General features: G+C 46.4%; 1 protein-coding gene across 1 annotated transcript in view; it reads left to right on the top strand.

Moving 5' to 3' along the window:
• REXO1 (RNA exonuclease 1 homolog) overlaps nt 1-26379 on the top strand; it is a 346277-nt gene that overhangs the window by 235866 nt on the left and 84032 nt on the right. The gene's annotated exons all lie outside the window — the stretch shown is intronic.

Raw genomic sequence — 26379 nt, 5'->3', positions numbered from 1 at the left:
ACAAATCAGGTCATACAAAACCTCTACAAACTTGGTTTCACCGTCAACTTTGCAAAATCACACATTCTGCCTTGCAAGGTACAACAATACCTAGGAGCCATAATAGACACAACAAAAGGACTAGCCACTCCAAGTCCACAAAGAATTCAAAATTTCAACAATATCATACGACGCATGTACCCAACACAAAAAGTACAAGCAAAAATGATATTACAACTCCTAGGCATGATGTCCTCATGCATAGCCATTGTCCCGAACGCAAGACTGCACATGAGGCCCTTACAATAGTGCCTAGCATCACAATGGTCACAAGCACAGGGTCACCTTTTAGATCTGGTGTTGATAGACCGCCAAACATATCTCTCGCTTCTATGGTGGAACAGTATAAATTTAACCAAAGGGCGGCCTTTCCAAGACCCAGTGCCACATTACGTAATAACAACAGATGCTTCCATGACTGGGTGGGGAGCACACCTCGATCAACACAGCATACAAGGACAATGGAACGTTCATCAAACAAAACTGCATATAAATCACCTAGAACTGCTAGCAGTTTTTCAAGCACTAAAGGCTTTCCAACCAATCATAACTCACAAATACATTCTTGTCAAAACAGACAACATGACAACAATGTATTATCTAAACAAACAGGGGGGGACACACTCAACGCAGTTGAACCTTCTAGCACAGAAGATATGGCGATGGGCAATTCACAACCACATTCGCCTAATAGCACAGTTTATTCCAGGGATCCAGAATCAACTTGCAGACAATCTCTCTCGAGATCACCAACAGGTCCACGAATGGGAAATTCACCCCCAAATTCTAAACACTTACTTCAGACTTTGGGGAACGCCTCAAATAGACTTGTTTGCAACAAAAGAGAACGCAAAATGCCAAAACTTCGCATCCAGATACCCACACAGGCAGTCCCAGGGCAATGCCCTATGGATGAACTGGTCAGGGATATTTGCATACGCTTTCCCCCTCTCCCTCTCCTTCCTTATCTAGTAAACAAATTGAGTCAAAACAAACTGAAACTCATATTGATAGCACCAACTTGGGCAAGGCAACCCTGGTACACAACACTGCTAGACCTATCAGTAGTACCCCACATCAAATTGCCCAACAGGCCAGATCTGTTAACACAACACAACCAACAGATCAGGCATCCAGATCCAGCATCGCTGAATCTAGCAATCTGGCTCCTGAAATCCTAGAATTTGGACACTTAGAACTTACCCAAGAATGTATGGAAGTCATAAAGCAAGCCAGAAGGCCATCCACTAGGCACTGCTATGCAAGCAAATGGAAGAGGTTTGTTTGCTACTGCCATCATAATCAGATCCAACCATTACACGCATCTCCAAAGGATGTAGTGGGTTACTTGCTACACTTACAAAAATCTAACCTAGCTTTCTCTTCCATTAAAATACACCTTGCGGCAATATCTGCATACCTGCAGGTTACCTATTCAACTTCACTATATAGGATACCAGTTATTAAAGCATTTATGGAAGGCCTTAAAAGAATTATACCACCAAGGACACCACCCGTTCCTTCATGGAACCTCAATGTTGTCCTAACAAGACTCATGGGTCCACCTTTCGAACCCATGCACTCTTGCTGTAGGAAGTTGGCTCTGTATGTGCTATTTCAAAGTAAGGAATAGCATGCACAGAGTCCAAGGGTTCCCCTTAGAGGTAAAATAGTGGTAAAAAGAGATAATACTAATGCTCTAGTTTGTGGTAGTGTGGTCGAGCAGTAGGCTTATCCAAGGAGTAGTGTTAAGCATTTGTTGTACATACACATAGACAATAAATGAGGTACACACACTCAGAGTCAAATCCAGCCAATAGGTTTTGTTATAGAAAAATATATTTTCTTAGTTTATTTTAAGAACCACAGGTTCAAATTTAACATGTAATATCTTGTTTGAAAGGTATTGCAGCTAAGTACATTAGGAACTTTGAATCATTTCAATTGCATGTATACTTTTCAAGTTATTCACAAATAGCTATTTTAAAAGTGGACACTTAGTGCAATTTTCACAGTTCCTGGGGGAGGTAAGTTTTTGTTAGTTTTACCAGGTAAGTAAGACACTTACAGGGTTCAGTTCTTGGTCCAAGGTAGCCCACCGTTGGGGGTTCAGAGCAACCCCAAAGTTACCACACCAGCAGCTCAGGGCCGGTCAGGTGCAGAGTTCAAAGTGGTGCCCAAAACGCATAGGCTTCAATGGAGAGAAGGGGGTGCCCCGGTTCCAGTCTGCCAGCAGGTAAGTACCCGCGTCTTCGGAGGGCAGACCAGGGGGGTTTTGTAGGGCACCGGGGGGGACACAAGCCCACACAGAAATTTCACCCTCAGCGGCGCGGGGGCGGCCGGGTGCAGTGTTAGAACAAGCGTCGGGTTCGCAATGGAAGTCAATGAGAGATCAAGGGATCTCTTCAGCGCTGCAGGCAGGCAAGGGGGGGCTTCCTCGGGGAAACCTCCACTTGGGCGAGGGAGAGGGACTCCTGGGGGTCACTTCTGCAGTGAAAGTCCAGTCCTTCAGGTCCTGGGGGCTGCGGGTGCAGGGTCTTTTCCAGGCGTCGGGACTTAGGTTTCAGAGAGTCGCGGTCAGGGGAAGCCTCGGGATTCCCTCTGCAGGCGGCGCTGTGGGGGCTCAGCGGGGACAGGTTTTGGTACTCACAGTCGTAGAGTAGTCCGGGGGTCCTCCCTGAGGTGTTGGTTCTCCACCAACCGAGTCGGGGTCGCCGGGTGCAGTGTTGCAAGTCTCACGCTTCTTGCGGGGAGATTGCAGGGTTCTTTAAAGCTGCTTCTTTGGATAAAGTTGCAGTCTTTTTGGAGCAGGTCCGCTGTCCTCGGGAGTTTCTTGTCGTCGTCGAAGCAGGGCAGTCCTCAGGGGATTCAGAGGTCGCTGGTCCCTTTGGAAGGCGTCGCTGGAGCAGAGTTCTTTGGAAGGCAGGATACAGGCCGGTGAGTTTCTGGAGCCAAGGCAGTTGTTGTCTTCTGGTCTTCCTCTGCAGGGGTTTTCAGCTAGGCAGTCCTTCTTCTTGTAGTTGCAGGAATCTAGTTTCTAGGTTCAGGGAGAGCCCTTAAATACTAAATTTAAGGGCGTGTTTAGGTCTGGGGGGTTAGTAGCCAATGGCTACTAGCCCTGAGGGCGGGTACACCCTCTTTGTGCCTCCTCCCAAGGGGAGGGGGTCACATCCCTAATCCTATTGGGGGAATCCTCCATCTGCAAGATGGAGGATTTCTAAAAGTTAGTCACCTCAGCTCAGGACACCTTAGGGGCTGTCCTGACTGACCAGTGACTCCTGCTTGTTACTTTCTTTGTTTCCTCCAGCCTTGCCACCAAAAGTGGGGGCCGTGGCCAGAGGGGGCGGCCAACTCCACTAAGCTGGAGTGCCCTGCTGTGCTGTGACAAAGGGGTGAGCCTTTGAGGCTCACCGCCAGGTGTTACAGCTCCTGCCTGGGGGAGGTGTTAGCATCTCCACCCAGTGCAGGCTTTGTTACTGGCCTCAGAGTGACAAAGGCACTCTCCCCATGGGGCCAGCAACATGTCTCTAGTGTGGCAGGCTGCTGGAACCAGTCAGCCTACACTGAACAATTGGGTAAAATACAGGGGGCATCTCTAAGATGCTCTCTGTGTGCATTTTTTAATAAATCCAACACTGGCATCAGTGTGGGTTTATTATTCTGAGAAGTTTGATACTAAACTTCCCAGTATTCAGTGTAGCCATTATGGAGCTGTGGAGTTCGTGTTTGACAGACTCCCAGCCCATATACTCTTATGGCTACCCTGCACTTACAATGTCTAAGGTTTTGCTTAGACACTGTAGGGGCATAGTGCTCATGCACATATGCCCTCACCTGTGGTATAGTGCACCCTGCCTTAGGGCTGTAAGGCCTACTAGAGGGGTGACTTACCTTGCCACAGGCAGTGGGAGGTTGGCATGGCACCCTGAGGGGAGTGCCATGTCGACTTAGTCATTTTCTCCCCACCAGCACACACCAGCTGGCAAGCAGTGCGTCTGTGCTGAGTGAGGGGTCCCTAGGGTGGCATAAGACATGCTGCAGCCCTTAGAGACCTTCCCTGGCATCAGGGCCCTTGGTACCAGGGGTACCAGTTACAAGGGACTTACCTAAGTGCCAGGGTTGTGCCAATGGTGGAAACAATGGTACATTTTAGGTGAAAGAACACTGGTGCTGGGGCCTGGTTAGCAGGGTCCCAGCACACTTCTCAGTCAAGTCAGCATCAGTATCAGGCAAAAAGTGGGGGGTAACTGCAACAGGGAGCCATTTCTTTACACTTGCGAAATACAGTTCCTAACCTGGAAAGTTGCATTTCTCATCGCCATCACATCTCTACGAAGAGTAAGCGAAATTCAAGCGTTTACAATACAAGAACCTTTTATCCAACTACACAAAAATAAGGTAGTCCTAAGGACTAATCCTAAATTTTTACCAAAGGTTATTTCACCGTTCCACCTAAATCAAACGGTAGAACTACCAGTGTTCTTCCAACAGCCAGATTCCGTAGCTGAGAGGGCACTACATACATTAGATGTCAAAAGAGCATTAATGTACTACATTGACAGAACAAAAAACATCAGGAAAACTAAACAACTATTTATTGCATTCCAAAAACCTCATGCGGGAAACCCAATATCAAAACAAGGTATAGCCAGATGGATAGTTAAGTGCATCCAAATCTGCTACCTTAAAGCAAAACGACAGCTGCCCATTACACCAAGGGCACACTCAACCAGAAAGAAAGGTGCTACCATGGCCTTTCTAGGAAATATGCCAATGAACGAAATATGTAAGGCAGCCACATGGTCTACGCCTCACACGTTCAGCAAGCACTACTGTATAGACGTGCTATCCGCACAACAAGCCACAGTAGGTCAAGCCGTGTTAAGAACCTTATTTCAAACTACTTCCACTCCTACAGGCTGAGCCACCGCTTTTGGGGAGATAACTGCTTACTAGTCTATGCACAATATGTGTATCTCCAGCGACAGATGCCATCGAACTGAAAATGTCACTTACCCAGTGTACATCTGTTGGTGGCATCAGTCGCTGAAGATTCACATGTGCCCACCCGCCTCCCCGGGAGCCTGTAGCAGTTCGGAAGTTAGCTTAAGCTCTGTACATTTGTAAATATATTATTTAAACCTTTAATAGGTACATACTTAGTCACTCCATTGCATGGGCACTGTTACTACAACACAACTCCTACCTCACCCTCTGCGGGGAAAACAATCGAAGATGGAGTCGACGCCCATGCGCAATGGAGACGAAGAGGAGGAGTCACTCGGTCCCGTGACTCGAAAGACTTCTTCGAAGAAAAACAACTTGTAACACTCCGACCCAACACCAGATGGCGGGCTATGCACAACATGTGAATCTTCAGCGACTGATGCCACGAACAGATGTACACTGGGTAAGTGACATTTTCATTTTGTGTTCTGGTTAGTGTGTAAGAAACTTGAAGATATTGAAGACCATGCCGCTAGACTACTATACTTTCTTATAAAATATTCCGATTTTGTTAATTCTCTGAATGCTGCCAGCTTGCTCTGTGGTACACGGCCCAGTGACTCAGCTGAATGTATTGCATCCCGTCATGTTTACTTAAGTAATATTATTTCTAGCAGCCCCTAACTGATATTATGTGGCCTTGTGAAAACAATGTTGTACAGTATCCTGGATTCTTTTGTTGAATGCCTCATGAACAGTCACTGATGCAAAGTGAGTGTTACTAAGGATGGGAATGTTGAGTAAGAGAAATGTTATGCATCCTTTGGTTGTAGTTGCACACCATACTTCCGGGTCTATCTGAGGTGGTTAACTCTAGGAGTGGTCTGGCCACAGAGGATCTATCCATTAATATCAATTTCTTCTTTGTCAATCCATTTCACTACTACTTAGATATGTGCCACTTGGCAATATTGTAATGTTTGGGCAGGTAAGACCTCTTCGCCCACCCTCCTAGAGTCCCAAGTGTGTGTGTGTGTGTGTGTATGTATATATATATATATATATATATATATATATATATATATGTTTTATGGCATGTGTAGCTGCAGATACACATGCTGTGCACATCCCACCATCTAGTGTTGGGCTCGGAGTATTACAAGTTGTTTTTCTTCGAAGAAGTCTTTTCAAGTCACGAGATCGAGGGAGTCCTCCCATTTCGGCTCCATTGCGCATGGGCGTCGACTCCATCTTAGATTGTTTTTTTTTCCGCCATCGGGTTCGGACGTGTTCCTTTTCGCTCCGGGTTTCGGGTTGGAAAGTTAGTTAGAATCTCGGAAAAATCATTGGTATTGTTTGCGTTCGGTATCGGGTTAGTTATAATTCATCGACACTGACTTTTGAAGAGCTCCGGTGGGCCTTCGGGGTTTTTCGATCCCCCGTCGGGGCCTGGTCGGCCCTGCCACGTGTCTCTTCAAGGCTGATGGAACGGACCCCATTCCGCTTCTGCCCAAAATGCCATAACAAGTATCCATACACAGATCAGCATCTGGTCTGTAACTTGTGTTTGTCGCCAGAACACAAGGAAGATACTTGTGAAGCCTGTCGAGCGTTTCAGTCCAGGAAGACACTAAGAGACCGAAGAGCAAGAAGACTGCAGATGGCATCGGCGCCGACAGGACAAGGGCGTTTCGAGGAGGAAGAAGAAACCTTTTCCATCCAGGAATCTGACTCGGACGAGCTCGATCCCGAAGAAATGCCGAAAACCATGAGTAAGACGTCGAAACATAAAACTCACGAGAAGACCACAAAGGGGACGCCACCGCCAACAGGCCATGGCTTAACCCGAAAAATAGGTGACCGAACATCGGCACCGAAAAAGGGCACGCTGGTGTCGAAGTCATCCGACTCCGGTCGAGATACCGCCACACAGCAATCTCGGGCCCGAGATAGCGGCTCCGAGCAAGTTTGGCACCGAGACAGCGGCACCGAAATAAGTCGGCACCGAGAGACAACGACGCCGAAAATAAAAAAGGTTTTGTCGGAACCGAAAGAAGTAGCCGAAAAGGTTTCGATACAGAAACATCCGGCCTCGGAACCGAAATCAAGTTCCTACACAGGAACAAGGACTGTCCTCACAAATGAAAATACATAGATTTGGACAGGAATTGGAGACAATGGAGCCAGACTACACCCAAAGAAGGCTCCACATCCAAAAAGAAACAGGGAAGATCAGCACTCTCCCTCCTATTAGGATGAAACGCAAACTTGCCTTCCAGGAGAAAGACAAGCAGCCACAGGCAAAGGTGGCTAAACAAGTAAGCCCGCCACCGTCTCCACAACGCTCGCCGCAACCATCACCCGTAGCCACTCCACCTATGATGCAATCCCCGACTCATACAGGGATGAGTCAAGATGAACCTGACGCGTGGGATCTTTATGATGCGCCAGTGTCAGATAATAGTCCTGACTGTTATCCAGCTAGACCGTTGCCACCAGAAGATAGTACAGCCTACGCACAGGTGGTGTCGAGGGCAGCGGCATTTCATAATGTCAGCCTGCATGCAGAGCCCATTGAAGACCACTTTCTATTTAATACACTGTCGTCCACACACAGCCAGTACCAGAGTCTCCCCATGCTACCTGGAATGCTAAAACACTCCAAACAAGTGTTTGAGGACCCTGTAAAAGGAAGGGCCATTACTAGTCAAGAGTGGAGAAAAAATATAAACCGCCACCAACAGACCTCGTGTACATCACACAACAGCTAACACCGGACTCAGTTGTAGTAGGGGCAGCTCGCAAGAGAGCGAACTCACATACTTCAGGAGATGCACCACCTCCAGATAAAGAAAGTCGAAAATTCGACGCAGCAGGGAAAAGGGTGGTGGCACAGGCAGCAAACCAGTGGCGTTTTGCAAACTCACAGGCTTTGTTGGCCAGACACGATAGGGCTCATTGGGACGAAATGCAACACTTTATAGAACATTTGCCCAAAGAGTTCCAGAAGAGAGCACAGCAAGTAGTAGAAGAAGGACAGAGTACCTCCAACAATCAGATACGGTCAGCAATGGATGCAGCAGACACAGCTGTTAGAACTGTCAACACAGCAGTGACAATAAGGAGAAATGCATGGCTGCGTACATCAGGATTTAAACCAGAATACAGCAAGCTGTGCTGAATATGCCATTTAACAGACAGCAGTTGTTTGGGCCGGAGGTGGACACTGCTATCGAAAAACTTAAAAAGACACTGATGCGGCCAAAGCCATGGGCGCACTCTACTCCCCACAGAGCAGAGGCACATTTCGAAAAACACAGTTTCGAGGGGGGTTTCGAGGGCAAAGCACAGAACCCACAACCTCACAAACAAGGCCCACTTATCAGAGCCAATATCTGCGGGGAAGTTTTCGGGGACAATATAGAGGGGGACAGTTCCAAAAAAGTAGTGGAAAGTTCCAAAGTCCCAAAACTCCACAAAACAAACAGTGACTTACACGTCACAAATCCCCAACACGTAACACCTGTGGGGGGGGAGACTAACCAAGTTCTACAAACAATGGGAGGAAATAACAACAGATACTTGGGTATTAGCAATTATCCAGCATGGTTATTGCATAGAATTTCTCAATTTCCCTCCAAATGTCCCACCGAAAACACACAATGTCTAAACAACACACATACCTTGTACAACTGGAAGTACAAGCATTGTTACAAAAAGAAGCAATAGAATTAGTACCAGTTCATCAGAAATGAACAGAAATTTACTCTCTGTACTTTCTCATACCCAAAAAGGACAAAACTCTAAGACCTATATTAGATCTCAGAACGTTAAACACCTACATCAGATCAGATCACTTTCACATGGTGACATTACAGGACGTAATCCCATTGCTCAAACAGCAAGACTACATGACAACACTAGACCTAAAGGATGCATACTTCCATATACCGATACATCCTTCACACAGAAAGTACCTAAGGTTTGTATTCCAAGGGGTACATTACCAATTCAAGGTGTTGCCATTTGGGATAACAACTGCGCCAAGAGTTTTTACAAAATGCCTGGCAGTGGTAGCTGCGCATATCAGAAGACAGCAAATACACGTGTTCCCATACCTAGACGATTGGCTAATCAAAACCAACATGCAAAAAAGGTGTTCACAACACCCAAAGTATGTTATCGACACACTCCACAAACTAGGTTTCTCAATCAACTACACAAAGTCGCACATTCAGCCGTGCCAAACACAGCAATACTTAGGGGCGACAATCGACACAACAAAAGGGGTTGCCACTCCAAGTCCACAAAGGGTACAAGCCTTTCACAAGGTAATACAGGTCATGTATCCAGAACAAAAAATACAGGTCAAGATGGTAATGAAACTACTAGGCATGATGTCCTCATGCATAGCCATTGTCCCAAACGCCAGATTGCACATGCGGCCCTTACAACAGTGCCTAGCATCACAATGGTCACAGGCACAGGGTCAACTTCTAGATCTAGTGTTGATAGACCGCCAAACATACACCTCGCTTCTATGGTGGAGCAACATAAATTTAAACCAAGGGCGGCCTTTCCAAGACCCAGTGCCTCAATACGTAATAACTACGGATGCCTCCATGATAGGATGGGGAGCTCATCTCAATCAACACAGCATCCAGGGACAATGGGACACTCAGCAAAGACAACTTCACATAAATCAGTTAGAACTACTGGCAGTATTTCTAGCGCTAAAAGCATTTAAACCCATAATAAGACAAAAACACATCCTTGTCAAAACAGACAACATGACAACGATGTATTATCTAGACAAACCAGGAGGAACACACTCAACTCAGTTGTGTCTTCTAGCACCGAAAATATGGTATTGGGCGATTCACAACCACATTCGCCTAATAGCACAGTTTATTCCAGGGATTCAGAATCAGTTAGCAGACAATCTTTCTCAGGATCATCAACAGATCCACGAATGGGAGATTCACCCCGAGATACTAAACACTTACTTCCAAAGATGGGGAACACCACAAATAGACCTATTTGCAACAAAAGAAAACGCAAAATGCCAAAACTTTGCATCCAGATAACCACAAGATCAGTCTCAAGGCAATGTGTTATGGATGAGTTGGTCAGGGATATTTGCATACGCTTTTCCCCCTCTCCCACTCCTTCCATATCTAGTAAACAAATTGAGTCAAAACAAACTCAAACTCATACTAATAGCACCAACTTCAGCAAGACAACCTTGGTCCACAACACTACTAGACCTCTCAGTAGTGCCTCATGTCAAACTACCAAACAAACCAGATCTGTTAACTCAACACAAACAACAGATCAGACACCCAAATCCAGCATCGCTGAATCTAGCAATTTGGCTCCTGAAATCTTAGAATTCGGACACTTAGACCTTACACAGGAATGTATGGAGGTCATAAAACAAGCTAGGAAACCAACCACTAGACATTGCTATGCAAATAAGTGGAAAAGATGTGTTTATTATTGCCACAATAATCAAATCCAGCCATTACACGCATCTGCTAAAGACATTGTAAGCTACTTACTACATTTGCAAAAGTCAAAGCTAGCTTTTTCATCCATTAAAATACATCTTACCGCAATTTCAGCTTATCTGCAAATTACACACTCAACTTCATTATTTAGGATACCACTCATTAAAGCATTTATGGAAGGCCTAAAGAGAATTATACCACCAAGAACACCACCAGTTCCTTCGTAGAACCTCAACATTGTCTTAACTCGCCTCATGGGTCCACCCTTCGAAACCTATGCACTCATGTGAAATGCAATACTTAACATGGAAGGTTGCATTCCTAATTGCTATCACATCTCTAAGAAGAGTAAGTGAGATACATGCATTTACCATACAAGAACCATTTATTCAGATACACAGGCATAAAGTAGTCTTACGAACAAATCCTAAATTCTTAACAAAAGTCATATCACCGTTCCACTTGAACCAAACAGTAGAACTACCAGTGTTCTTTCCACAACCAGATTCTGTAGCTGAAAGAGCACTACATACATTAAACATCAAAAGATCGTTAATGTACTACATTGACAGAACAAAACTAATTCGAAAAACAAAACAATTATTTATTGCTTTCCAAAAACCTCATACAGGAAATCCAATTTCTAAACAAGGCATTGCTAGATGGATAGTTAAGTGCATTCAAACCTGTTATCTTAAAGCAAAAAGAGAACTGCCTATTACACCAAGGGCTCACTCAACTAGAAAGAAAGGTGATACCATGGCTTTTCTAGGAAATATTCCAATGACCGAAATATGTAAGGCAGCTACATGGTCTACGCCTCATACATTTACCAAACACTACTCTGTAGATGTGTTAACGGCACAACAAGCCACAGTAGGTCAAACAGTACTACGAACATTGTTTCAAACAACTTCAACTCCTACAAGCTGAACCACCGCTTTTGGGGAGATAACTGCTTACTAGTCTATGCACAGCATGTGTATCTGCAACTACACATGCCATCGAACGGAAAATGTCACTTACCCAGTGTACATCTGTTCGTGGCATTAGTCGCTGCAGATTCACATGCGCCCACCTGCATCCCCGGGAGCCTTTGCCGTTTAGAAGTTGATATTGAACATTTGTAAATTTGTAAATATATTACTTTAAACTACATTATGTACATACGTATTCACTCCATTGCATGGGCACTATTACTAGCATACACAACTCCTACCTCACCCTCTGCGGGGAAAACAATCTAAGATGGAGTCGACGCCCATGCGCAATGGAGCCGAAATGGGAGGAGTCCCTCGATCTCGTGACTCGAAAAGACTTCTGCGAAGAAAAACAACTTGTAACACTCCGAGCCCAACACTAGATGGCGGGATGTGCATAGCATGTGAATCTGCAGCGACTAATGCCACGAACAGATGTACACTGGGTAAGTGACATTTTCCATATATATATTTATATATATATATATATGTGTTCAATGGCATGTGTAGCTGCAGATACAAATGCTATGCATAGGAGGTCTGCCATTTAGTGTTGGGATTGGAGTGTTACAAGTTGTTTTTCTGCGAAGAAGTGTTTTCGAGTCATGGGCTTGAGTGACGACGACTCTTCGGCTCCATTGCGCATGGGCATCGACTCCATGTTAGATTGTTTTCTTTCCGCCATCAGGTTCGGACGTGTTTCCTTTCGCTCCGATAGTTCGATTCGGGAAAGCTTAAAACTCATTTCTTGTCGGTATTGTTTTCGATCGCGTTACACCTTCGATCAACACTTCCATACCGTTGAAACAAACATCATTACTCGCCCTTCGGGGCACGCGCCCAACTCTGGCCTCGTTGGGCCGACCGCGTGGAAGCCTGATGGATCGGACTCCATTCCGATTCTGTCCTCGGTGCCACGATAAATTCCCTTATACGGACCAACACCTCGTCTGTAATCTCTGCCTTTCACCCAACCATCAGGAAGAAACTTGTGAGGCCTGCAGATCCCTCCGGTCAAAAAGACGCTCTGAGACAGAAGAGCACGGAGACTCGCGATGGCATCAAAGAGCACCGAACATCTCGACATCGAAGAGGAAGAAATTGTGCAGACTGCAGTCTCCGTTCGAGGATCCGACTCCGACCAGGATTCCGAGGAGGACAGACCAGTCACGGCAGGGCAGTCCGTGAGTACGCCTGCCCCTGTGTCATCTAAGCCCAAACATAAGGCCTTGGTAATGCCACTGCCGGAAGGCCAGGGCTCGACCCGAAAGAAAATGCTCGGTGACCAACCCACCAGCTCGGCACCGAAGTACGCAACCCCTCCGAAGCCATCGGACTCAAGCCGAAGCTCCGTCTCCAAACCAAGCAAACACTGTTCTTCCGAGTCGAAATCTCAAATAATTTTCGGAGCCGAGACCATCTTCAACCCCATCTTTTAGATACCGAAAAAGCCAACTTCGGAGCCGAAAAAACCTAGTTATATTGAGTAGCATGAACTTTCACAAGCACTTAAAGCCACAAAACTACTGAGGAGGACTCACAAATAGAAGCAATGGATGAAAGGCAAGCCAGGATTCATATCCATAAAGAAACTGGTAGAATTTTAACTGCATCACCTCCAAAACCAAAGAGGAAATTAGCCTTTCAAGAGGAATTGGACACTACACAGCCTCCAGCTAAAGTGCCAAAAACAAAGGAGAGACCTCCACCTCTTCAATTTTCTCCTCAGTCTCCTCCTCATTCTCCACATCTACATATCTCTTCTCCTATCAGTCATACACCTATGCAGTCACCATCGCACTCATTTGATTCGCAGCAGGACAATGTGGATCCATGGGATCTTTATTATCCAGACCCCATTCGAGACAATAACCCAAATTGCTATCCCCCTAAGCCTTTACCACCAGAGGATAGTACAGGCTACACTCAAGTAATAGCTAGGGTGGCAACATATCACAGTGCCATCATGCATACTGAGCCATTAGAGGATGAATTCTTATTTAATACACTCTCCTCCAAGCATGCAACATCAGTCGCTTCCTATGCTCCCCGGCATGCTAAAACATGCTGACCAAATATATAGCGAGCCTATAAAGGCAAGTCTAATTACTCCTAGGGTGGAGAAGAAATATAAGCCACCTCCTTACGATCCTGTCTATATTACCCAACAACTACCTCCAGACTCAGTAGTGGTAAGCGCTGCCAGGAAGAGGGCAAACTTGCAGTCCTCAGGTGATGCACTCCCACCAGACAAAGAAAGTAGGAAGTTTGATGCTGCAGGGAAGAGGGTGGCATCTCAGGCAGCCAACCAGTGGAGAATAGCCAACTCTCAGGCATTGTTGGCTAGATATGATAGGGCCCACTTGGACGAGACGAAAGACATAATCCAACATCTCCCCAAGGAACAGCAAAAAAGGGCACAATAGATAGTAGAGGAAGGGCAAGCCATCACAAGTAATCAGATCTTCCATAGACTCTGCACATAAAGGCAGCCAGAACCATCAACACTGCTCTAACCATAAGGCGACATGCATGGCTTAGGTCTTCAGGATTCAAGCCTGAAATCCAACAGGCAGTGCTCAATATGCCATTCAACCAAAAACAACTTTTTGGCCCAGAGGTTGACACTGCAAGTGAAAAGATAAAAATGGATTCAGACACCGTATAAGCCATGGGTGCACTGTATACCACACAATACAGGAGATCCTTTCTTAAAACCCCAATTTAGAGGTGGATTTAGAGCCCAAACTGCCGAGGCATCCACCTCACAGCCAAAGTCGGCCTACCAACCTCAATACCAACAAGGTGGTTTCACAAGCACTTATAGAGGCCAGTACCCCAGAGGCAGGGGAAAGTATGAAACATCAAAACAAGCCTCACAACAAACTAAGCAACGTCTTGTGCCATTCCTTCCCAATTCACACCTCCCCTGTGGGGGAGGGGGAGAGACTACAAAAGTTCCACAACAATTGGCTAAACATTACCACAGACAGCTGGGTATTATCAATTATCCGCAATGGCCATTGCATAGAATTGACACAAATTCCACCAAAACCACACAAGCTGTCCACAGACCATATCACTCTGCTGCAGGAAGAAGTCAAATCTCTATTACTCAAACAAGCAATAGAAGCTGTGCCACAAAATCAAATAGGGACGGGAGTTTACTCATTGTATTTCCTCATTCCCAAAAAGAACGGAACCTTAAGGCCAATATTAGATCTCAGAACCCTCAATCTTTACATCCTGTCAGAAACATTCACATTTTGACACTACAGGATGTTATCCCACTACTTCAGCAACACGATTTCATGGCAACATTAGACCTCAGATGCGTATTTTTTCTCATACCCATCCATCCTGCGCACAGAAAATATCTCAGGTTTGTCAATCAAGGAAAGCGTTATCAGTTCAAAGTGTTACCCTTCAGAATAACAACAGCTCCGAGGGTATTCACAAAATGCCTGGCGGTAGTCGCATCCTACCTAAGAAGACAACACATTCATGTCTTTCCATATCTAGACGATTGGCTAATAAAATCAAACAGTCATACACAGTGTCAAAACTATGCACATTATGTAATACAAACCCCGCACACCCTAGGGTTCTCCATAAACTACCAGAAGTCACAACTACAACCTGTGCAAATTCAACAGTATTTAGGGGCAATGCTAAATACTCAAAAAGCGCTTGCAAGCCCATATCCACAAAGAATACAAGCATTTCACAATATATTGGCACAAATACAGACAGGTCAACAGTACACTGTCAAATTTGTGATGAAAGTATTGGGCATGATGGCATCCTGTATTGCGATTGTTCCACATGCCAAGACTAAACATGCAGCCCTTGCAACAGTGCCTTGCACAACAATTGTCACAAGCACAGGGTCAACTTCAAGATCTGGTGTTGATAGACCGCCAAACATAGATGTCCCTTCAGTGGGGGAATTCCACAAATCTAAACAAAGGGTGGCCATTTCAAGACCCTGTGCCTCAGAACCTACTTACAACAGATGCATCAATGATTGTCCTAGCACTCAAAGCACTCAAAGCTTTTCAGCCTCTCCTTATTCACAAAAAAGTCTTGATCAAAACAGACAACATGACCACCATGTATTATCTAAACAAACAAGGAGGGACACATTCGTCCCAACTCTCCCTCCTAACTCAAAAAATTTGGAAATGGGCAATACACAAATTCACCTGGTAGCACAGTACATTCCAGGCATACACAACCAATTAGCAGATGTTCTCAGCAGAATTCATCAACAAACACACGAGTGGGAGATTCACCCTCAAGTACTTCAAAAATACTTCCATCAATGGGGAACACCAGACATAGATCTGTTTGCCACCATCGAAAACGCAAAATGCCAAAACTTCCCATACAGATACCCGCATCCCCTATCCAAGGGCAATGCTCTATGGATCAATTGGTCAGGGATATTTGCTTATGCTTTTTCCCCTCTCCCACTCATTCCATTTCTAGTCAACAAACTGTGTCAAAACACGCTCAATCTGATACTCATAGCACCAGAGTGGGCATGTCAGCCGTGGTACACAACACTATTAAACCTGTTAGTAGTACCAAACTCCCAAACAGACCAGATCTGTTGACACAAAACAAAGGGCAGATCAGGCATCCAAATCCCAACACACTCAATCTAGTGATTTGGCTCCTGAGGTCATAGAATTTAGGTATCTACAACTACCAACTGAATGGAAGTAACTAAGCAAGAAAACCCACTACCAGACAGTGCTATGCCAACAAATGGAAAAGCTTTGTATATTACTGTCAATCTAAACAAATTGCCCCTCTTTCAGCATCAATACAAGATATTGTATGCTATTTGCTTCATTTGCAAAAATCAAATTTAGCTTTTTCTTCCTTAAAAATCCATTCACTGCAATTTCCGCATATTTGCAAAATATACAGCACAGCTCTTTATTTAGAGTTCCTGTTATCAAAGCCTTCATGGAAGGTTTAAAACGCATCATCCCACCTATAACACCTGCAATGCCTTTGTGGAATCTAAACATAGTGCTTACGCGACTTATGGGCCCACCATTAGAAACTATGCTCTCAATTCAAATGCAATTCTTAACATGGAAAGTTGCCTTCCTAGCAGCAATTACATAATTGCGAAGAGTTAGTGAAATTCAAGCTTTCACAATTAAAGAACCGTTCCTACAAGTACATAAACATAAAGTCGTACTACGAACTAACCCTAAATTTCTTCCTAAAGTAGTATCACCCTTTCATATCATTCAAACAGTGGAACTACCAGTCTTCTTCCCACAGCCAGATTCTGTGGCAGAAAGAGCTCTGCATACATCAGATATTAAAAGAGCTCTCATGTTCTACATAGATAGAACAAAACCATTCAGGAAAACTAAACCGCTATTTGTAGTTTTTCAAAAACCTCATACTGGTAACCCATTTCAAAACAAGGTTTAGCAAGCTGGATAGTTAAATGCATCCAAACATGTTACCTTAAAGCTAAAAGACAACTCTTAGTTGCACCTAAAGCACATTCTACAAGGAAAAAAGGGGCTACAATGGCCTTCTTAGGAAATATACCAATTGCTGAAATATGTAAAGTAGCTACTTGGTCAACACCATATACATTTGGTCAACACCATATACATTTACTAAGCATTATTGTGTAGATGTTTTAGCAGCGCAGCAAGCCACAGTAGGTCAAGCTGTACTAAGAACATTATTTCAAACAACTTCAACTCCTACAGGCTAACCACCGCTTTTATGGGAGGAATAACTGCATTCTAGTCCATGCACAGCATGTGTATCTGCAGCAACACATGCCATCGAACGCAAAATGTCACGCAGTGTACATCTGTTTGTGACATGTTCCGCTGCAGATTCACATGCACCCTCCTACCTCCCGGGAAGCCTTTAGCCGTTTAAGTTAAACAAACACTTGTGTGTATGTATATGTATATAATATGTATATGTGTATTGTAGGAAGTTGGCTCTGTATGTGCTATTTCAAAGTAAGGAATAGCATGCACAGAGTCCAAGGGTTCCCCTTAGAGGTAAAATAGTGGTAAAAATAGATAATACTAATGCTCTATTTTGTGGTAGTGTGGTCGAGCAGTAGGCTTATCCAAGGAGTAGTGTTAAGCATTTGTTGTACATACACAAGACAATAAATGAGGCACACACACTCAGAGACAAATCCAGCCAATAGGTTTGTATATAGAAAAATATCTTTTCTTAGTTTATTTTAAGAACCACAGGTTCAAATTCTACATGTAATATCTCATTCGAAAGGTATTGCAGGTAAGTACTTTAGGAACTTCAAATCATCAAAATTGCATGTATACTTTTCAAGTTATTGACAAATAGCTGTTTTAAAAGTGGACACTTAGTGCAATTTTCACAGTTCCTGGGGGAGGTAAGTTTTCGTTAGTTTTACCAGGTAAGTAGGACACTTACAGGGTTCAGTTCTTGGTCCAAGGTAGCCCACCGTTGGGGGTTCAGAGCAACCCCAAAGTCACCACACCAGCAGCTCAGGGCCGGTCAGGTGCAGAGTTCAAAGTGGTGCCCAAAACACCTAGGCTAGAATGGAGAGAAGGGGGTGCCCCGGTTCCGGTCTGCTTGCAGGTAAGTACCCGCGTCTTCGGAGGGCAGACCAGGGGGGTTTTGTAGGGCACCGGGGGGGACACAAGCCCACACAGAAATTTCACCCTCAGCAGCGCGGGGGCGGCCGGGTGCAGTGTAGAAACAAGCGTCGGGTTTGTAATGGAAGTCAATGGGAGATCTCGGGATCTCTTCAGCGCTGCAGGCAGGCAAGGGGGGGGTTCCTCGGGGAAACCTCCACTTGGGCAAGGGAGAGGGACTCCTGGGGGTCACTTCTCCAGTGAAAGTCCGGTCCTTCAGGTCCTGGGGGCTGCGGGTGCAGGGTCTCTCCCAGGTGTCGGGACTTTGGTTTCAAAGAGTCGCGGTCAGGGGAAGCCTCGGGATTCCCTCTGCAGGCGGCGCTGTGGGGGCTCAGGGGGGACAGGTTTTTGTACTCACAGTCTTAGAGTAGTCCTGGGGTCCCTCCTGAGGTGTTGGATCGCCACCAACCGAGTCGGGGTCGCCGGGTGCAGTGTTGCAAGTCTCACGCCTTTTGCGGGGAGCTTGCAAGGTTCTTTAAAGCTGCTGGAAACAAAGTTGCAGCTTTTCTTTGGAGCAGGTCCGCTGTCCTCGGGAGTTTCTTGTCTTTTCGAAGCAGGGGCAGTCCTCAGAGGATGTCGAGGTCGCTGGTCCCTTTGGAAGGCGTCGCTGGAGCAGGATCTTTGGAAGGCAGGAGACAGGCCGGTGAGTTTCTGGAGCCAAGGCAGTTGTCGTCTTCTGGTCTTCCTCTGCAGGGGTTTTTCAGCTAGGCAGTCCTTCTTCTTGTAGTTGCAGGAATCTAATTTTCTAGGGTTCAGGGTAGCCCTTAAATACTAAATTTAAGGGCGTGTTTAGGTCTGGGGGGTTAGTAGCCAATGGCTACTAGCCCTGAGGGTGGGTACACCCTCTTTGTGCCTCCTCCCAAGGGGAGGGGGTCACAATCCTAACCCTATTGGGGGAATCCTCCATCTGCAAGATGGAGGATTTCTAAAAGTCAGAGTCACCTCAGCTCAGGACACCTTAGGGGCTGTCCTGACTGGCCAGTGACTCCTCCTTGTTGCTTTCTTTGTTCCCTCCAGCCTTGCCGCCAAAAGTGGGGGCCGTGGCCGGAGGGGGCGGGCAACTCCACTAAGCTGGAGTGCCCTGCTGGGCTGTGACAAAGGGGTGAGCCTTTGAGGCTCACCGCCAGGTGTCACAGCTCCTGCCTGGGGGAGGTGTTAGCATCTCCACCCAGTGCAGGCTTTGTTACTGGCCTCAGAGTGACAAAGGCACTCTCCCCATGGGGCCAGCAACATGTCTCTAGTGTGGCAGGCTGCTGGAACCAGTCAGCCTACACAGATAGTTGGTTAAGTTTCAGGGGGCACCTCTAAGGTGCCCTCTGTGGTGTATTTTACAATAAAATGTACACTGGCATCAGTGTGCATTTATTGTGCTGAGAAGTTTGATACCAAACTTCCCAGTTTTCAGTGTAGCCATTATGGTGCTGTGGAGTTCGTGTTTGACAGACTCCCAGACCATATACTCTTATGGCTACCCTGCACTTACAATGTCTAAGGTTTTGTTTAGACACTGTAGGGGTACCATGCTCATGCACTGGTACCCTCACCTATGGTATAGTGCACCCTGCCTTAGGGCTGTAAGGCCTGCTAGAGGGGTGGCTTACCTATACTGCATAGGCAGTGAGAGGCTGGCATGGCACCCTGAGGGGAGTGCCATGTCGACTTACTCGTTTTGTCCTCACTAGCACACACAAGCTGGCAAGCAGTGTGTCTGTGCTGAGTGAGAGGTCTCCAGGGTGGCATAAGACATGCTGCAGCCCTTAGAGACCTTCCTTGGCATCAGGGCCCTTGGTACTAGAAGTACCAGTTACAAGGGACTTATCTGGATGCCAGGGTCTGCCAATTGTGGATACAAAAGTACAGGTTAGGGAAAGAACACTGGTGCTGGGGCCTGGTTAGCAGGCCTCAGCACACTTTCAATTGTAAACATAGCATCAGCAAAGGCAAAAAGTCAGGGGGCAACCATGCCAAGGAGGCATTTCCTTACACAACCCCCCCCCAAACGAAAGAGGATGAGACTAACCTTTCCCAAGAGAGTCTTCATTTTCTAAGTGGAAGAACCTGGAAAGGCCATCTGCATTGGCATGGGCAGTCCCAGGTCTGTGTTCCACTATAAAGTCCATTCCCTGTAGGGAGATGGACCACCTCAACAGTTTAGGATTTTCACCTTTCATTTGCATCAGCCATTTGAGAGGTCTGTGGTCAGTTTGAACTAGGAAGTGAGTCCCAAAGAGGTATGGTCTCAGCTTCTTCAGGGACCAAACCACAGCAAAGGCCTCCCTCTCAATGGCACTCCAACGCTGCTCCCTGGGGAGTAACCTCCTGCTAATGAAAGCAACAGGCTGGTCAAGGCCATCATCATTTGTTTGGGACAAAACTGCCCCTATCCCATGTTCAGAGGCATCAGTCTGCACAATGAACTGCTTAGAATAATCTGGAGCTTTGAGAACTGGTGCTGAGCACATTGCCTGTTTCAGGGTGTCAAAGGCCTGTTGGCATTCCACAGTCCAGTTTACTTTCTTGGGCATTTTCTTGGAGGTGAGTTCAGTGAGGGCTGTCACAATGGATCCATATCCCTTCACAAACCTCCTGTAGTACCCAGTCAAGCCAAGGAATGCCCTGACTTGAGTCTGGGTTTTTGGAGCTACCCAGTCCAGAATAGTCTGGATCTTGGGTTGGAGTGGCTGAACTTGGCCTCCACCTACAAGGTGTCCCAAGTAAACCACAGTTCCCTGCCCTATCTGGCATTTGGATGCCTTGATAGAGAGGCCTGCAGATTGCAGAGCCTTCAAAACCTTCCTCAGGTGGACCAGGTGATCCTGCCAGGTGGAGCTAAAGACAGCAATATCATCAAGATAAGCTGTGCTAAAGGACTCCAAGCCAGCAAGGACTTGATTCACCAACCTTTGGAAGGTGGCAGGGGCATTCTTTAAACCAAAGGGCATAACAGTAAACTGATAATGCCCATCAGGTGTGGAGAATGCTGTCTTTTCTTTTGCTCCAGGTGCCATTTTTATTTGCCAGTACCCTGCTGTCAAGTCAAAGGTACTTAGAAATTTGGCAGCACCTAATTTATCAATGAGCTCATCAGCTCTTGGAATTGGATGGGCATCTGTCTTGGTGACAGAATTGAGCCCTCTGTAGTCCACACAAAACCTCATCTCTTTCTTTCCATCTTTGGTGTGAGGTTTGGGGACTAAGACCACTGGGCTAGCCCAGGGGCTGTCAGAGCGCTCAATGACTCCCAATTCCAGCATCTTGTGGACTTCCACCTTGATGCTTTCTTTAACATGGTCAGATTGTCTAAAGATTTTGTTCTTGACAGGCATGCTGTCTCCTGTGTCCACATCATGGGTACACAGGTGTGTCTGACCAGGGGTTAAGGAAAAGAGTTCAGGAAACTGTTGTAGGACTCTCCTACAATCAGCTTGCTGTTGGCCAGAGAGGGTGTCTGAGTAGATCACTCCATCTACTGTACCATCTTTTGGGTCTGATGACAGAAGATCAGGGAGAGGTTCACTCTCTGCCTCCTGATCCTCATCTGTTACCATCAACAGATTGACATCAGCCCTGTCGTGGAAGAGCTTAAGGCGGTTTACATGGATCACCCTTTTGGGGCTCCTGCTTGTGCCCAGGTCCACCAAGTAGGTGACCTGACTCTTCCTCTCTAGTACTGGGTAAGGGCCACTCCATTTGTCCTGGAGTGCCCTGGGAGCCACAGGCTCCAGAACCCAGACCTTCTGCCCTGGTTGGAACTCAACCAGTGCAGCCTTTTGGTCATACCAAAACTTCTGGAGCTGTTGGCTGGCCTCAAGGTTTTTGGTTGCCTTTTCCATGTACTCTGCCATTCTAGAGCGAAGGCCAAGTACATAGTCCACTATGTCCTGTTTAGGCTCATGGAGAGGTCTCTCCCAGCCTTCTTTAACAAGGGCAAGTGGTCCCCTTACAGGATGACCAAACAGAAGTTCAAAGGGTGAGAACCCTACTCCCTTCTGTGGTACCTCCCTGTAAGCGAAAAGCAGACATGGCAGGAGGACATCCCATCTCCTTTTGAGTTTTTCTGGGAGCCCCATGATCATGCCTTTTAATGTCTTGTTGAATCTCTCAACTAAGCCATTAGTTTGTGGATGGTAAGGTGTAGTGAATTTATAAGTCACTCCACACTCATTCCACATGTGCTTTAGGTATGCTGACATGAAGTTGGTACCTCTGTCAGACACCACCTCCTTAGGGAAACCCACTCTGGTAAAGATACCAATGAGGGCCTTGGCTACTGCAGGGGCAGTAGTTGACCTAAGGGGAATAGCTTCAGGATACCTGGTAGCATGATCCACTACTACCAGGATATACATATTTCCTGAGGCTGTGGGAGGTTCCAGTGGACCAACTATGTCCACACCCACTCTTTCAAAGGGAACCCCCACCACTGGAAGTGGAATGAGGGGGGCCTTTGGATGCCCACCTGTCTTACCACTGGCTTGACAGGTGGGGCAGGAGAGGCAAAACTCCTTAACCATGTTGGACATATTGGGCCAGTAGAAGTGGTTGACTAACCTCTCCCACGTCTTGGTTTGTCCCAAATGTCCAGCAAGGGGAATGTCATGGGCCAATGTTAGGATGAATTCTCTGAACAGCTGAGGCACTACCACTCTCCTAGTGGCACCAGGTTTGGGGTCTCTGGCCTCAGTGTACAGGAGTCCATCTTCCCAATAGACCCTATGTGTTCCATTTTTCTTGCCCTTGGACTCTTCAGCAGCTTGCTGCCTAAGGCCTTCAAGAGAGGGACAGGTTTCTTGTCCCTTACACAGCTCCTCCCTTGAGGGTCCCCCTGGGCCTAAGAGCTCAACCTGATAAGGTTCAAGCCCCAAAGGCTCAGTTCCCTCAGAGGGCAGAACTTCTTCCTGAGAAGAGAGGTTCCCTTTCTTTTGCTGTGTTGCAGTTGGTTTCCCAACTGACTTTCCTGTTCTCTTGGTAGGCTGGGCCATTTTTCCAGACTCCAGCTCTACTTTTTCACCCTGTGCCTTGCATTGTGCTCTTGTTTTCACACACACCAGTTCAGGGATACCCAGCATTGCTGCATGGGTTTTTAGTTCTACCTCAGCCCATGCTGAGGACTCCAGGTCATTTCCAAGCAGACAGTCCACTGGGATATTTGAGGAGACCACCACCTGTTTCAGGCCATTGACCCCTCCCCATTCTAAAGTAACCATTGCCATGGGATGTACTTTTCTCTGATTGTCAGCGTTGGTGACTGTGTAGGTTTTTCCAGTCAGGTATTGGCCAGGGGAAACCAGTTTCTCTGTCACCATGGTGACACTGGCACCTGTATCCCTCAGGCCCTCTATTCTAGTCCCATTAATTAAGAGTTGCTGTCTGTATTTTTGCATGTTAGGCGGCCAGACAGCTAGTGTGGCTAAATCCACCCCACCCTCAGAAACTAGAGTAGCTTCAGTGTGAACCCTGATTTGCTCTGGGCACACTGTTGATCCCACTTGGAGACTAGCCATACCAGTGTTACCTGGATGGGAGTTTGGAGTGGAACCTTTCTTGGGACAGGCCTTGTCTCCAGTTTGGTGTCCATGCTGTTTACAGCTATGACACCAGGCCTTTTTGGGATCAAAGTTTTTACCCTTGTACCCATTGTTTTGTGAAGAGGCTCTGGGCCCACCCTCCTGTGCAGGTTTTTGGGGGCCTGTAGAAGACTCTTTACTATTTTTAGTTTTGGTTGTCTCATCACCCTTCTGCTGGGGAGTCTTTGTGACCCCTTTCTTTTGGTCACCCCCTGTTGAAGTCTTGGACACCCTTGTCTTGACCCAATGGTCCGCCTTCTTTCCCAATTCTTGGGGAGAAATTGGTCCTAGGTCTACCAGATGCTGATGCAGTTTATCATTGAAACAATTACTTAACAGGTGTTCTTTCACAAATAAATTGTACAGCCCATCATAATTATTTACACCACTGCCTTGAATCCAACCATCTAGTGTTTTCACTGAGTAGTCAACAAAGTCAACCCAGGTCTGGCTCGAGGATTTTTGAGCCCCCCTGAACCTAATCCTGTACTCCTCAGTGGAGAATCCAAAGCCCTCAATCAGGGTACCCTTCATGAGGTCATAAGATTCTGCATCTTGTCCAGAGAGTGTGAGGAGTCTATCCCTACACTTTCCTGTGAACATTTCCCAAAGGAGAGCACCCCAGTGAGATCTGTTCACTTTTCTGGTTACACAAGCCCTCTCAAAAGCTGTGAACCATTTGGTGATGTCATCACCATCTTCATATTTAGTTACAATCCCTTTAGGGATTTTCAACATGTCAGGAGAATCTCTGACCCTATTTATGTTGCTGCCACCATTGATGGGTCCTAGGCCCATCTCTTGTCTTTCCCTCTCTATGGCTAGGATCTGTCTTTCCAAAGCCAATCTTTTGGCCATCCTGGCTAACTGGATGTCCTCTTCACTGGGGCTATCCTCAGTGATTTCAGAGGTGTTGGTCTCTCCTGTGAGGGAACCAGCATCTCTGACTATTATTTTAGGAGTCAGGGTTTGAGGGACCCTGTTCTCCCTAGATAGGACTGGTAGGGGGGAATTGTCCTCCAAGTCACTATCCTCTTCCTCTGAGTTGCCACCCTCAGAGGGGTTGGCCTTTTCAAACTCTGCCAAAAGCTCCTGGAGCTGTATTTTGGTAGGTTTGGGGCCCATTGTTATTTTCTTTATTTTACAGAGTGACCTTAGCTCCCTCATCTTAAGATGGAGGTAAGGTGTGGTGTCGAGTTCCACCACAGTCACATCTGTGCTAGACATTATGCTTCTAAAAGTTGGAATACTTTTTAAGAAACTAAAACTGGTTCTAGAATCTAATTCAAACTTTTAACAAACTTTTAAACTCTAAAAGAAATGCTAAACAGGATCTAACACAAGGCCCTAGCAGGTCTTTTAAGAATTTAGAAAACTTTTCAAATTGCAAAAATCAATTTCTAATGACAATTTTGGAATTTGTCGTGTGATCAGGTATTGGCTGAGTAGTCCAGCAAATGCAAAGTCTTGTACCCCACCGCTGATCCACCAATGTAGGAAGTTGGCTCTGTATGTGCTATTTCAAAGTAAGGAATAGCATGCACAGAGTCCAAGGGTTCCCCTTAGAGGTAAAATAGTGGTAAAAATAGATAATACTAATGCTCTATTTTGTGGTAGTGTGGTCGAGCAGTAGGCTTATCCAAGGAGTAGTGTTAAGCATTTGTTGTACATACACAAGACAATAAATGAGGCACACACACTCAGAGACAAATCCAGCCAATAGGTTTGTATATAGAAAAATATCTTTTCTTAGTTTATTTTAAGAACCACAGGTTCAAATTCTACATGTAATATCTCATTCGAAAGGTATTGCAGGTAAGTACTTTAGGAACTTCAAATCATCAAAATTGCATGTATACTTTTCAAGTTATTGACAAATAGCTGTTTTAAAAGTGGACACTTAGTGCAATTTTCACAGTTCCTGGGGGAGGTAAGTTTTCGTTAGTTTTACCAGGTAAGTAGGACACTTACAGGGCTTAGTTCTTGGTCCAAGGTAGCCCACCGTTGGGGGTTCAGAGCAACCCCAAAGTCACCACACCAGCAGCTCAGGGCCGGTCAGGTGCAGAGTTCAAAGTGGTGCCCAAAACACCTAGGCTAGAATGGAGAGAAGGGGGTGCCCCGGTTCCGGTCTGCTTGCAGGTAAGTACCCGCGTCTTCGGAGGGCAGACCAGGGGGGTTTTGTAGGGCACCGGGGGGGACACAAGCCCACACAGAAATTTCACCCTCAGCAGCGCGGGGGCGGCCGGGTGCAGTGTAGAAACAAGCGTCGGGTTTGTAATGGAAGTCAATGGGAGATCTCGGGATCTCTTCAGCGCTGCAGGCAGGCAAGGGGGGGGTTCCTCGGGGAAACCTCCACTTGGGCAAGGGAGAGGGACTCCTGGGGGTCACTTCTCCAGTGAAAGTCCGGTCCTTCAGGTCCTGGGGGCTGCGGGTGCAGGGTCTCTCCCAGGTGTCGGGACTTTGGTTTCAAAGAGTCGCGGTCAGGGGAAGCCTCGGGATTCCCTCTGCAGGCGGCGCTGTGGGGGCTCAGGGGGGACAGGTTTTTGTACTCACAGTCTTAGAGTAGTCCTGGGGTCCCTCCTGAGGTGTTGGATCGCCACCAACCGAGTCGGGGTCGCCGGGTGCAGTGTTGCAAGTCTCACGCCTTTTGCGG

This window comes from Pleurodeles waltl, chromosome 12 (assembly GCF_031143425.1).
Source record: "Pleurodeles waltl isolate 20211129_DDA chromosome 12, aPleWal1.hap1.20221129, whole genome shotgun sequence".
In the NCBI taxonomy this organism is placed as follows: Eukaryota; Metazoa; Chordata; class Amphibia; order Caudata; family Salamandridae; genus Pleurodeles; species Pleurodeles waltl.
This window is presented reverse-complemented; position numbering and strand designations above follow the sequence as displayed.